This window comes from Pristis pectinata, chromosome 3, assembly GCF_009764475.1.
Source record: "Pristis pectinata isolate sPriPec2 chromosome 3, sPriPec2.1.pri, whole genome shotgun sequence".
Taxonomy (NCBI): Eukaryota; Metazoa; Chordata; class Chondrichthyes; order Rhinopristiformes; family Pristidae; genus Pristis; species Pristis pectinata.
This window is the reverse complement of record NC_067407.1, coordinates 33,762,903-33,777,541: the sequence shown is the minus strand read 5'-3', so window position 1 is coordinate 33,777,541 and position 14,639 is coordinate 33,762,903.

Genomic DNA, 14,639 nt, shown 5'->3' with positions numbered 1-14,639 from the left:
TGTGCAGATGGATTTATAGTAATAGTAATTGAGACTTGTATACAGACCATAGGTCTTTAAATGATACTAATTAATCCAAACCAAACTTTGATTTATCTGGTAGGCAGTAAGAATGTGCTTTATGCATCTTTACAAAACTGGGAACAACAAATTAAAGGTCATATAATCCATTTTTGTAACTTGCTCATATCAAGACATTTTCTCAAAACATCTTTACAGTAAGTTGCAATTTACTTTTGTTGTTTTGCTTTATTTTCTGTTGAAGCACTTCTATTGAAGGCATACTGGCACAAAATGTTTAACATGCTGTTTGCCCTTGTGGTCTCTCACAAGACTAGATCCTACTTTCTGGAAGATGGAAGTTTGAAGCAGAAAAATTATTTTCTCAGATGAAGGGAGTTAACATTTGGGGAGGTAAGAAATGTTTGCTCACCCTTACACTTCCTGGGATAAGGACCTAGTCACAAAGAACAAGTCTGAAGACCAATTATCTATATGTATACAAAATACATGTATAAGGCTATTAACAGCTGCAATGTAAATCAGCTACTAGATTTCTTGCCAAAGCCGTTTGATCTATGCATGAGTCCAATTCCATCCAACACATGCAGTACTGAAGTGATTCCCAGTTTGGGGGAGAGTTGGCTCCACGATGAGGTTATTGAGTGACAAGATTTTCTGAAGAAATATCTCTGATTCAAGCTGTTAGCTCTATTTCTCTCTCCATAGCAGCTGCACAAACTTTTGACTATTTCCAGCATTGAATGGTTCAGATTATATTAATGGCTAATGCTTTCTGGATTTGCACATCTGTGTACTACTGTGTGAAAGTAAGGAATATGCTGGAGGTCAGATGGTGGGACATTTAACCCCCTTGCCTTCCCTCCTCTATTGCTCTGCTGCCAGATTCACCACTGAATCCAGGTGAATGAGGGGCCAGATAAACTTCACATCTGGCCTCTCAGCTTATCTCCACCCAAAGTTAGTGCAATTAGTGCTCCCAATTTATTAGAATGAAATTGCCAACCTACATTATCAAAGGTAAGTGACATCAAAGGTATTTTTTACATATTTTATCTTCATTAATATAAATGCATTTAATTTTACACAAGTTGAATTTGATTGCAAATGAGTATAGATATTATTTTATATTGGTATTGGTTTATTATTGTCACTTGTACCAAAGTACAGTGAAAAACTTGTCTTGCATGCTGATCGTACAGGTCAATTCATTACACAGTGCAGTTATGATATATATTTTAATTGTCAATATCTCTAATCATAAGAGTCATTTTGAAATAGTGAAAGAGGTCTTCCAACATCACGGGTAGCAAGTCCAACGGGATGTTGGGAGCGTTGTGGATACACAAGTGTCAGGGCTGTTATTCCATGAGACATAAGTGCATGGTACAGACTGGGTCCACCATGATCACCTGTACATTTTAGCTTTTGTGTTCAGACTATTCAGTAGAACACAAGGAGGGCATTTACTGTCAGTTATCAACAGTTAATACATTCCCACCAATAATGACACTTTAATGCTTCCTTCAAACTCCAGGCAGATTCCCACTTGTATGTTCTCCAAAGGTCAAATAACCTCTGCAAACAGAGCTAATTAGAACAGAGCTAATTAGTAGGAAAAATAACTCTCTTCGTTATTCTGCTGTAAAGCTATCTCCTCATCTGTATCACAACTTCAAAACTGTAGAACTTTACACTCTCATTCTTCCCTTCCACCTGCTATCTCATGTCATCTAAAATCCAAGCTCACTATCATCTTAAAAATGAAAATTTGATTTACTTAATCTTTATCAATAGTTTTTTTTATGGATGTTGAGTAATGTTTTTGGTTGATATTAATAGAAAATAATCAAAAGAGGCTAATAGGGCCCTCTCAAATATTCTCTCCCAAATCTTGCCAATGCTTACAAATTACTTCATTTAATCTTCCATGTACTTTAACAATTGAGAGATAGGGAAGATCATTTGATATATAAGATCTGAGTCAACATAATATAAATGCATTATCACTCAGGACTTTAATAGTGATTCTTTGTGCAATTCAAGAACTCCATCATTCAGTGAACCATAATCCACATTGGTAACAGATGGCAGAAAACTATACTTTGAGTGTATAATTTTCAACCAATACAATTCTGACATTCTTGGTACTGTATCCTCTATAACATCCACCATAACTATGCATAACTTGTGAAATACTCTTCTGTTTAGATAGCAAATAGAATAAGATATTTGTTCTGTATTTGCTATACAGAATTTCCTGTATTGATGAACTATCTATGCTTGTCTTTGATTAAACTTTCCTTTACTTGTTGAAATCCCTTGAAATTTTGCACAGTAAATTGCTGGATGTGGCAGATTATATCATATATCTGGGGCCTGTGTGAACAGGACAAGCACCGTGACTCTCTTTAATCAATTAGGTTGTAAAATTGAAAATGAGCAGTATAGAATGTGAACCAGGAAATGTAGATTAAAATAAATAAAGAGAAATAAAGATTGGAATAAGAGCAAAAGAGAAAACTGGGCAGAGATGTAATTACATTTGAATGTAATTCTTTTGTCTTCTTTTAATAAAATCCAGCATTTAAAAATTGTTGAATGAGATGCCACACTTGTAAAAGTTGGTTTGCAGTGCCAGAATTGTCATTTGGCAGAAAAAATGTCATGTTGTTAAAAGGATGATCAGACTGAAATAGACAACTGTAATTTTCCATGGCATGTCTGGTCCATTTCTACTGTGTGACTACAGGAACTTCACAGCATCCAATATGTACAATGGTGACCACACAGTGAGATATAACATTGATGCTATTTCTGGTGGAACTGTACTTCTCAGAAAACAGCTTTGGGATTTTCATGGTTAGCTGCACATCTGCATTGCTGTCTGATTTAATGGATTGCATGGTTAGCCTCACTGTTATTTTACAATAAATTATAGCACAGTATCTCCTATTTACAAGGTGACACTATTAGTGGCCTGAGAAACATCCTTTTTGATAGCTATGTACTGTAATCTCAAGAAGGAGGTAGAGATAAGTAATATTGATTAACTGCTTTACATTTTGAGAGGTATTAAAAAAAAGGCAAGATAAACAATATTGACTGCTGACTGTTTTCACAATCAAGAATGACAGTTGAAAAGGGTAACCTCTGTCCTACTTGCCTTTTGTTTCTAGAGCTGTCACAAAGCAAGCCAATTACTTGCTGAAGAGGAATAACTGGATGTCAGGATTGTCTGTGTGTGTGGTAATAGAATTGATTGTGATATGCTACAATTGGCAGTAATTCAGAAATTATGGAATTTACCATTAGCCTGCATTCTGTTTGTAATATTTTTTCAAATAATAGATAAATAAGTACCAACTCAGGCCATTACTGTATGTGTATTTCATCAGGATAACATTGGCTGCAGTTTCTCTTGTCCTGAGGGTGCAAAGCATTTGAGGTATATTTAATACTTCTCATTGTTTAAGGAGGTTAGTTCATAAACATATTGCATTTTTGCCAAATATATATAGGTTGCAATTCAATCTACATGTCTGACAACTTAATCACTGTAGGATGTTTTTTTAACAAAACTAAACCAATTTGAGTACATTCTGATATATCACAACAATTAGTACTAGCAAACCGTTTTCTACGTACATGTATGTTGAGTGATTTGGATCTTCAGAGAAAATCAACATAGGTCTAGAACTAGACACAAATCACCTCGTAATTATCTGTTAATTTTTTTTTGTTAAACTGAGTTCAAAACTAAACATCCATGAGACATTGAAAGCTATACACAGCTACAGAGTCATATTCTCACATATATGTGACTTCATGTTCAAACATACCTCTCTTTCATTACCCATAAACCAGAGGATGAACCCTAACTTAATGAGCAGTGAGAACAGAATCCTAGGAAGCGCACAAGGCAAGCCTAAAGAGAGGCCTCATCCTCATGAAGCGCCAACACAAATCTACATCCAAGGAAGTAGCCATAATAGACTGAACTAAGCAACTTCACAACAAACAGATTAGATTAAACCTTTGCAGTCCTGCCACATCCTATCATGAAAGGTGACGGACAATGAAAGAGGAGAAGACTGCACAAGCACTTTCATTATCAGTGACATGGAGCCTAATATGTGAATGCAAGCTGTTTGCAATCATCTTCCCCCAGAAGTGTCAAGTGAATTATTTATCTCAGCCTTCTCCTAAAGATTCCATAATTTCAAAAGCTAGTCTTTAACCAATGCAATGAAAACTCACTGAAAACAACAAGGTCTATGGATCCTGCCAACATCTCAGCTGTAGTGCATATGCATTGAAGTGTCTCATATGTATCTGTAAAGTGCACCAACAAAAGTGATCATTTATAAATTCTTGACATGCCCCTTGTGGTCCAGAGGTTTTTTTTTGTTTCTTTAGCCAGTGTTCTTACTCCTTTTTGTTAAGTTGCCTCTGGAGAGTCTGCATCGCAGCATGGAGTTGTTGAAATTACTTTGAGGTCTGTTCTCTATTTGGATGTTTGATATCTGGAGCTTTCCAGATCTCATCTTCTCCTCCAAAATCACTTCATACGCTAATTGTTTCTTTATACAAAGAGTTGATCATTTATTGGGAAAAATAAACAAGTCCTTAGGATTAAACAAACACTGCTTAAGAGCTTTTTCTAGATGTCCTCCACATCTAAAAACATACTTTATCAGACTTTGAACTCAACTGTCTCTTCAAGTCTATAGAATACAAATAGACCTCACAAATATATACAGATGTTTTGCAATACTACATTGCTAGCTATATGAAAATAAAATACATGTGTTTCACTATACAGTAAATTACATGCATATGGAAAATTAATTTACTCGATCAATGGAAGGTTGTTCATGTGGCCTCTTCCTCTTCCAGAAAGTAGATGATATTTACCCTCTTGTTTGGTGCCATGGACTTCCTGTACAATCGACTGACTGGGGAACAGCTCTGCTCTTTGACCGTTGCCACATGTTGAATCCATTCTTGCAAAATTTAGTTTTCTTTATTACATAGAACTGTATTCAACATTTTTAGTTAATTCATCCCAGGTATTTTGATATGAGCTCTCATCATGTTCTCCTTGAGGTACAATTTTTGCTTTGGGTGCACTAGGTGGTTCTGGCTCAAATTGTACTCAAAATTGCCCCAAGTTTGAAAAATATTTCCCACAGCTCCCTGACCCCATACCAAGTTTCTGCTCAAATGTATTTGTACATCATTGGATACATGAACCAGTGCAATTGGACAGCATATTTCAAACTTTGACCTAGAAATTCATCTGTATTGTTTTTGTGCCATGAAAATGGCATTAGCAATCTTCCTAATGCTGTTTAAAAATAAAACTCAACAAAATTGCAAAAATTGATATTACTGGTTCCAAAACTGTGCTGAAAAGTTCTCTCGTGTAAGACCACTCTGAATTTGTACTTGTGACTTTCAAAAGTCACAGACAAACCTCAAGTAACAAGCATACATAAATGTCTGCACTGCTATCAAAGTCTAAGTCATGGTCACCCTCAGTTTCAGAGATCATGCCACAAGTTGTTTCTGCTGATATATGTTGTATGCAAAACTTTGCTGTTCAATACAACATGGCAGAAGTCAAAAACAGTTCAAATGGAATCCTTAACATCTGGTAAATGCACCTTTTGCACTGGTGGGAGGAGAATGTGGTGCATTGATTGCAGAGCTCCCAAGCATTCAGGCAATCATAGCCTTCATTCCCTTAAAGATACCTTCCTGGCAACTTGCCACCAAGTGCCATTGCATAAGGAATCTGCTTTCTGCATGCACTGTGCTTCTGAAGCCTGTACTGGTTCCACTGCACTGTCCCCTGCAGAACTCATAAACCACCACCCCACACACGCACCCCCCCAACTCCTGGTCCCAATCTTCCATCATTGTAGTGTGCACTCATTGCTTGTTGAGGCTTCCCAGTGGTTGAGAGAATGTTATTGTTGGCCTGACCTTTCAAGGGCTACTTACTACTTCCTCAGTTAAAAATTGTAAGGAAAGCTGGTAAAGGATTTTGGTTCCACCTCTCCCATCAGATGTCTTTTCCCAGTTATTTACTCATTTCTAATCTGATGAACGTGGAACCATTTCTAATTCTGTAGAAATTCCTCTGGCCTTTCAGGCCACTTAATTTTGAGCTGCATCTACTGAACCAGCTGGGAGTGTGAATAACTGGGAGCCCAGTTTGGATCAATGTATTGGAGGCTTATTTTGCTGAGCTGCACAACAGACAGCCAGGAATGATGTGTCTGTACCTTTAAATAATGTTCACTGCGAGCTTCCAGCATTATTTTAAGTATTTTTTCTGTCAGTTCACAACTGTAAGTTTGTAGGTGACACCAAAATTAGTGGTATAGTGGACAATGAAGAAGGTTGTCCAAGGTTACAGCAGGATTTTCATCAACTGGGAAAGTGGGCAAGGGAATGGCAGGTGGAATTTAACTCAGACAAATGTGAAGTGGTCCATTTTGGGAAGTTAACCCAGCATAGGACATATACAGTGAATGGCAGAGCCCTGGGGAATGTTAGACTGAGAGCCCGTGGGATACAAGAACATAGTTCCCTGAAAGTGGCAACACAGGTAGACAGAGTTGTGAAGAAGGCATATGGCATGCTTGCCTTCATTGGCCAAGGCATTATAAGAGTTGGGACATCATGGTACAGTCGTACAATATGTTGGTTAGGCCGCACTTGGAATATTATACGCAGTTCTGGTTGCCACGCTATAGGAACGATATGATAGAGCTCAAGAGGATGCAGAAAAGATTCACAAGGATGTTGCCTGGATAGGAGGACTTGAATTATCAGGAGATATTGGATAGGCTGGGGCTGTTTCCCCTGAGGCAAAGGAGACTGAAGGGTGACATCAGAGAAATAATGAGAGGCATTGAAGGAAAAGGTAGACAGTGTCTGTTTCCCATGGTTGGGGTGTCTAAAACTAGAGGGCCTAGATTTAAGATTAGAGGGAGGAGATTTAAAGGGGAACTGAGGGGTAAATTTTTCACACAAGGAGTAGTTGGTATCTGGAATGAGCTGCTGGAGGAGTTGGTGGAGGCAGGAACAGTAACAACATTTGAGAGACATCAGTAGAAGTACTTGAATGAGCAAGACATAGAAGGATATGGAATTAATGCAGGCAACTGGGATTAGTATATATAGGCATGATAATTAGTATAGATGCAGTGGGCTGAAGGGTCTGTTTCTGTACTACATATTGATTCAGTCAACTGTTGACATAATTTGGGTGAATTGAACACCAAAAAACAATGCTAGGCTACTGAAAATCTCACATCAAAAATGGCGTATCATAATAAAGACTGGCATTAATTCTGCCAGAAATTAGTGCAAGATTGGTTAAGGATGCATTGTTTTTCTGGCATTGCATGGATGAATTTCTAGACTGTAGCATTTTTTTAAATATTTTTCTGTAAGAAAATTCTTTATTATATTTAAGAGTGGTAAATTGGTACAGTTTGACTAGTACACCTGAAACTAGGATTATCACAAAAAGCAAGCATTTAAACCACCGTGCCAATATGCCACCAGTAAATAGCTTTAAATTCCGGGAATTGACTTCTGGAAAAAAAAAGCATTCAAAACCTTTCGAAACATGTCTATTGATGTCCAGGAAAAAAAAAGGTTAGTTTTTGGAACCTTCTAGGAGGTTTGCAAACAAGTGCAATTATTGTAAAGTCCCAATGGTAATTAATTTAATCTGGAAGAATGATTATTTTTGTGAATGAAGCCTATTTCCAGCAATATCTTTGAAAACTAGCACAAAGAGATCATGGAAATTCAAGTTGTGCTGAATGTAATTTGGGCTTATGATATGGCAGTCTTTTATATCAGTTACACCGATGGTGAATGAATTATGTAAGAAAACCAATACTATTAGGCAGAAGCATCAACGTTGCTTAAATTCTCTGAATTGAATTTTGTCCTCTTTTCTTAATTATTCCTTAGGGTAGATTAATGGCAAAAAGAATCAAAGGGCTGTTGAAGGGTATATGTGAGGGAGAATAAGATATGAGACGAGTGGGACTAGTGGGATTCTGATGCAAATCATGCTCTCAATGACAAAAATTAGACTTAAGTTCAGTCAGTGGAGTGTGATGAAGGGTACCATCCCTCAAGGTTAGCAGAGTTCTATTGTAGATATACACTGAAAAAATAATTGCCTAAAAATGATTGGAAATATTGCATTCAACTATTGTTACTTTTACAAATGGAGCCTAGATATAAAGCTGACATTGAAACACCAATAGATTCAATACATTCATGAGATAAAAATTCTTACTTATGCTGTAGAATATGATTGAAGTTTAAATATGATTCATTTGCTTGCGTCTTTGTGATTTCTACTTCCAATGTGCAAATCCAATTAATTTTACTTTTTATATAGGAAATTAACAATGGGTTGTGTGGGGTGGGGCATGGGGAGACGCCAATTTTCAGAATTCCCATTACATAGGCCTTTATTAGGAACTGGTGAATGATACATTGATGCAAGCCTGATGAGAATGTGCAAAAGAATGATGGCTGAAAATATTTTCAAAATGTTCAAAATTACATTTTCTTTCTTCTTTATAGATCTTGTCTGAATTTTCCCTTCAAGATATTTGTGGTAATTTCTCATTAATATGAAAGGGCCAATCATCAAGTGTGGTGAAGGGATAGAGAAGAAACCTGTTAGGTCATGCCATATCAGATGTATACCAGTAGATCTTATATGGCACTGCTTACTGAGTCTGAGGTTGAGGTTATTATCTGTAGTTGAATGTCAAGGGAGCTGCACAACCTGAATGGGGGAAAATACATAGAAAGGTTATCATGAATTCAGTTCAACACAGTAAAAATTCACAAGAAAATTTCTTCAGTCACTGCATTACAAAATTATTAACTGCTAATTATTTTGCAATTGATTATTCATAACATGACAAGTTGCATAAACATTCATATCATTTGAAATTTTGGAATGATATAGATCTTCCATACTTTCTTTCTCTCTCTCTCTCTCTCTCTCTTTATCTCTCACACACACACACACACACACACACACACACACACACACACACACACACACACACACACACACACACACACACACACACACACACACACGACATTTATGTTTAATCATGCACTATAGCTGTACCAATGAGTTTTAAGGACACTGCTCAAGGTAAGTGGCCAGGAGACCAGGAGACCAGGAGACCAGGAGACTCAATCACACGATGCTGTTTCTTTTTCAATAGTATGTGATTGAAAATGGCCATTCACTAGAATGAAATGTGATAATTTCTGGTCATTTTATTTCACCAAGGACATTTAAACTGGCATTTCCTGGAACGATCCAGTGCTACTCACCAGACACATACAAGATGATGCCATTCCAAATTCATTGCACTTTTGGAGCATTGTGGGGATCACGAGAGACAGAACTTGAACTTCTTTGGAAATGAGTTGTGGAAGGTAAAAAATGGATCCTGAATAAGAACAGGTAAAATGTTGCACTAGAATATATGCAGCCTTCTGTTTCCTTTAATTCTGAAAATGCCTTTTGGCTAGCAGAAAACTCAGCTTTATAACTTGAATACATTTCAACATATTTTCCCTTTGAAGTGATGAAGCACAAATTTAATTCCATTAGTAATTAGTATATTTGGTCTGCTCTTTCACAATTATGAATGAGATGATGAAAATAGTTCAACATTTCAATGTTACTGTAAAGGAAAGCAGTTGAGCTCAAGCTAATAAGAAGAACATTTTGTAAGTTTGTGCCATTACAAAAAGAAGTATGGTGTTCTTTTTCTTAAAATGCTTTATTGACACTCCTTTACATGAATTACTTAACTCCTGACATATGCTACTGATACATTCCAAAAATATGAAACTATACTGGTCTCGTATAAAAATTCCAGCACTACAGTTAACTCCATGTCTATCCATGTTAGTATTCCACAAAAAATTAATTTATTAATCTGAGTAAATCCTGTTTTCATATAAGTTTCCAAGTGTCTCTTGACAATTAATAGAAGTATAATCATATAAATTCATTGAATTATGTATAGTAATGATCAAAAGGAGTCAACAATAAAAGTATAGTGCCCCTCAAAAGGTTATTGCAGGTATAGAGGTTTATATAAGTGCTGTATTAATAACATGGAAAGATGACAGTTTGTTCCCATTCCATGTCATGCACTTTGGCCCTGTGAAGATTCAGTATTTCTGATGTGTGAGACACAACTTCAAATCAGAAATTACTGACATTCATACAGAACTTCTTATAGACTTTCAAGGCCTTTTTAGATATTTCTCAAAGGACTGAGGATGATGTATTCTTTTGAATGAATGGGGCTTTCTACCATATTTCACTGAAAATACATTGAATTATACTGGTTAGGAATTCATCCCCAGTCATTTGTGTTTACAAAAGACTCCATGTTCTACTTCACCTTTAAAACTTGGTTCCATGGAACTCAAGTCCAGAAGTAGAGCAGAATGTCAACTTTTCCTATAATGTGTTCAGCGCTATTGACTGGGGATGAATCCCTAGATTTCGGTAATGAGTGCACTGTAATTAGTAAACTGCTAAGAAAACAGCACAGTGGACTGCAAGACTTTCCAACAAAGCAAAAGTAGATGGGGTATTCCATTCTAGTTAGGACCTCATGAATACTTTCACTTTTCTATTTATTCATTGTTTTATATTGTAAGCATCACTCACAAGAACAGAATTTACTATCCATCTCTATTTGCCCATGAACTACATTCTTGATTAGTTCTTCTGGTAAAGGTATTCCCACAACGGTGTTGGATTGGACGTTCCAGAATTTAGATTTTGTGATGATGAAGGAGTTGCCATACATTTCCAAGTCAGGATGGTGTGGTCCCTGTGCACCTGCTAGCCTTGTCTTCCATTTTGGCAGAGATCACAAGAAATGCTGTTAGAATAGGCTAGGTGTAATTACGATGCATATTTTAGATGGAAACATGGCAGTCATGGTGAGTTGGTTGTGCAAAGAACGAATGTTAGGTTGGAGGATAAGGTAATAGTCAAGCAGATCACTTTGTCCTGAATAATATTGAGCTTCTTAGGTATTGTTGGAACTGCACACAAGCTCTTCGGAGTGAAGGAGGATGAGAGGTGACTTGATACAGGTGGACAAGATTATAAAAGGCGTAGATCGAGTGGACAGTCAGAGACGTTTTCCTAGGGTAAAAGTGGCTAACACAAGAGGCATAATTATAAGGTGATTGGAGGAAGGTATAGGGGTGCTGTCAGAGGTAAGTTTTTTTACACAGAGATGGTGGGTGCATTGATTGCACTGCTGGCAAAGGCGGTGGAGGCAGATACATTAGGGACATTTAAGAGACTCTTAGATAGGCACATGAATGATAGAGAAATGGAGGGCTATGTGGGAGGGAAGGGTTAGATAGATCTTAGAGCAGGATAAAATATCAGCACAACATTGTGGGCTGTAGGGCCTGTACTGTGCTCTAATGTTCCATGTTCTATGTTCAGGCAATTAGAGAGTATTTCATTTTGCACCTGACTTGTGGCTTGTAGATGGTGGAAAGACTTTGGCAGGTAAGGAATCACTTAATTTGGTATACACAGCCTCTGACTGCTCTTGTAGCCTCAGTATTTAGGTAGTTGGTTCAGTTGAATTTCTGCTAGTGGGGGATCTGGTGTTGGAAAATCCATTGAATTTAAAGGTAGATGTTTAGGCTCCTGCTCGTCGGAGATGGTCATTGGCATTTTTGTGCTGCATATTTTCTTTGCCACTTATCACCTCATGCTTGAAAGTTGCATGGGCCCTGCTGCATACAGGTGTAATTTGCCAATGAATTGGGAATAAAATTGAATACTGTGCAATCATTGGCGAATATCTTAACTTCTATCCTTATGATGGAAGTAAAGTCACTGTTGAAGTAGCTGAAAAGGTTTGGGCCTAGGATCTTGTTGGACCTTGAGGAACTCATGCATAGATGTCCTGCTGTTGGGGTGATTGACCTCCAGCAACCACTAGCCATCTTCCTTTGTGCAAAGTATGACTCCAGCGATTGGAGTATTTGCCCCTTGATGGCCATTGATCTTAGTTTTGCCAAGGCTCCTTAGAACAAGAATTTAATAAACAGAATCAAGAATAGGCTATCCTCCCCTTCTTCTCTAGCACTACTCAACATTCATCTTTTACTTCAGCACTACCTTCCTGCACCAATCCCATATCCCTGGATTCCCTCAATATGTAAGAATCAATGGATATCTGACTTGTTGACTTGAATATACTCAGTGATTGGTATATACTCTGTGCTTGAGTCACCATAATCCTCCTGAGTGGTGAATTCCAAAGATTTACTACCCTCTCGGTGAAGAAATTTCTCTCATATAGACCCTGAAAAGGCAAACCCATATTTTGAAACTATGACCCTTACTTCTTGACATTCCAGCCAAGGAAAACGTAAACTCCAGATCTACCCCACAGAGCTCTTGTGAATTTTCTATATGTCAATGAGATCAGCTCTCATTCTTCTAAACTTAAGAGAAAATGGGAACAGTCTGTTTAATCTTTCCTCATACAAAAATCTCACCATCACAGGAATCAATTTAGTGAGCCTTCACTTCTCTCCCTCTATCACAATATATTTTTGATTATTTTAAATGTGTCTCACTGAGGTTGTATGTAATTGGAGTAAGACGTATTTACTCTTGCATTCATATCTTTTTTCCTGATGTCCCACTTGGTCAAGTGCTGACTTGACATCAAGGGCTGCCATTCTCACCTCAGCTCTGGAATTCAGTTCTTTGGAGCAAAGAGGTAAAGAGGTCTGGAACTGAGTAGTTCTGGCAAAAGCCAAACTGGGCATTGGTGAGTAGGTTATTGGAGAGTCGGTGCAACTTGAAAGCACTGTCAATGGCATGATACATCATATTGATGATGATTGAGCATAGACTAATTTGGAAATAATTAACCAGATTGGATATGTCATGCTTTTGTGAACAGGACAAACCTGGGCAATTTTCCATTTTGTCTTATCAGGCTTCCTGATGCCACTGACAAAGGTGCACTGGATCCTTCATTCAGTCTATATTAAGTGGTTGATCTGATTTTATTTCTTTGTACTATTGCCAAAAATTGAAATTTAATAATTGCCATTTGTTTTAACACCGTTGCTACTGATTGGGTGTACAGATGTGCTGATGTAGACCCTTTGATGGAGGTATACAGAAATGCTGATGAAGATGATCGTGGGTTTAGACAAGGTTAGAGGAGAGTCCTGAAGGGTCTCAGCCTGAAACATCGACTGTTTATTTCTCTCCATGGATGCTGCCTGACCTGCTGAGTTCCTCCAGCACTTTTTTGTGTATTGCTCCAGATACCAGCATCTGCAGAATTTTTTGTGTCTCTGTTAGAGGTGAGAATCTATTTTCATCAGTGAATGGTTCAAAGGACTAGTGGACATAGATGTTAGAGGATGGCCAAAGGATTCAGGGGGGATATGATAATTCTTTAAGTAGGGAGTGGTTGTAGTATGGAACTTGCTGCTTATAAAGGTGGTTGGAAACAAAGTAATTCAGGGATTTCAAAGGGAACTTGGATAGGCAGTCGGAAAAGAGGAAATGAAATGAGACCAATTGGATTGCTCTACAAGGAGCAGGTGTGGATTTGATGGAGCAAACGCCCTCTTCCTGTGCCTAATTGATACACTGATTCCTCCTATTTTGATGCTGAGGTGAGTGACCTCAACTAGCATTCCCATATTTTATTTCCAAGCAGTGGCCAGAACATTTTTGTGGCATAGGTTCTGCTGGGTGACACTCAACCTGGAAGTAGATCAGGATGGTCGGGCAGTCTAATATACCTCCCACAGCAAAACTTTGCTGGAGAGACAGTCAGGGCTTTGTCCACTGTTTTGTTCTTCAAAAACCATTTACCTCATGCTTACTTTGCAGAAGCTACAAGTTGCTTAGTATAGGAAAATTGTACATCACCCACAGGTGAAGAGCATTTTCTTATCCTCAGTATTATTAGGTCTTCTAGTTTTTGTAAGATAAGATTAGTTTTCATATTTTCAGACGTCTGTGTACAATTCATCTTGTAAATAACTACTGATAGGTGTAGTTGCTACAATTTTTACAAACAGCTGTTTTTGAAACTTTGGGTTCATTTTTGGCCTCTTCATTTATGCAGTGTCAAACACGGGAAAGCATTCAAAGATAGGAAGAACATATGTTATGAAATTGTAATTTGAATAAACTGCGAGCTAAGAAAAGTGGGTAAGGGGATTCAAACTGCTCATAGCTGGGATAAGACTGTGCCTGTGTGTTTGCATGGAGAAAGAGAGTGGGAATCAGTGCAACTTAAGCTGTTAAAATCAATTTAAAGAGAAAAAGAAATCTACTCAATAAATATTAGCTAAAAGTGCAGACTTGGCTAAAAGCAAAATAGAGTGATGTTTGGTATCAAGGCAAGAGGGAGAAGAAAATTCTTTAAGTTGGTTCTGAATTTAAAGAATGGGTTAACTAGCTGAGCTAATGACTTTATATGTTAATATGTACAATATATGTTAAGCTA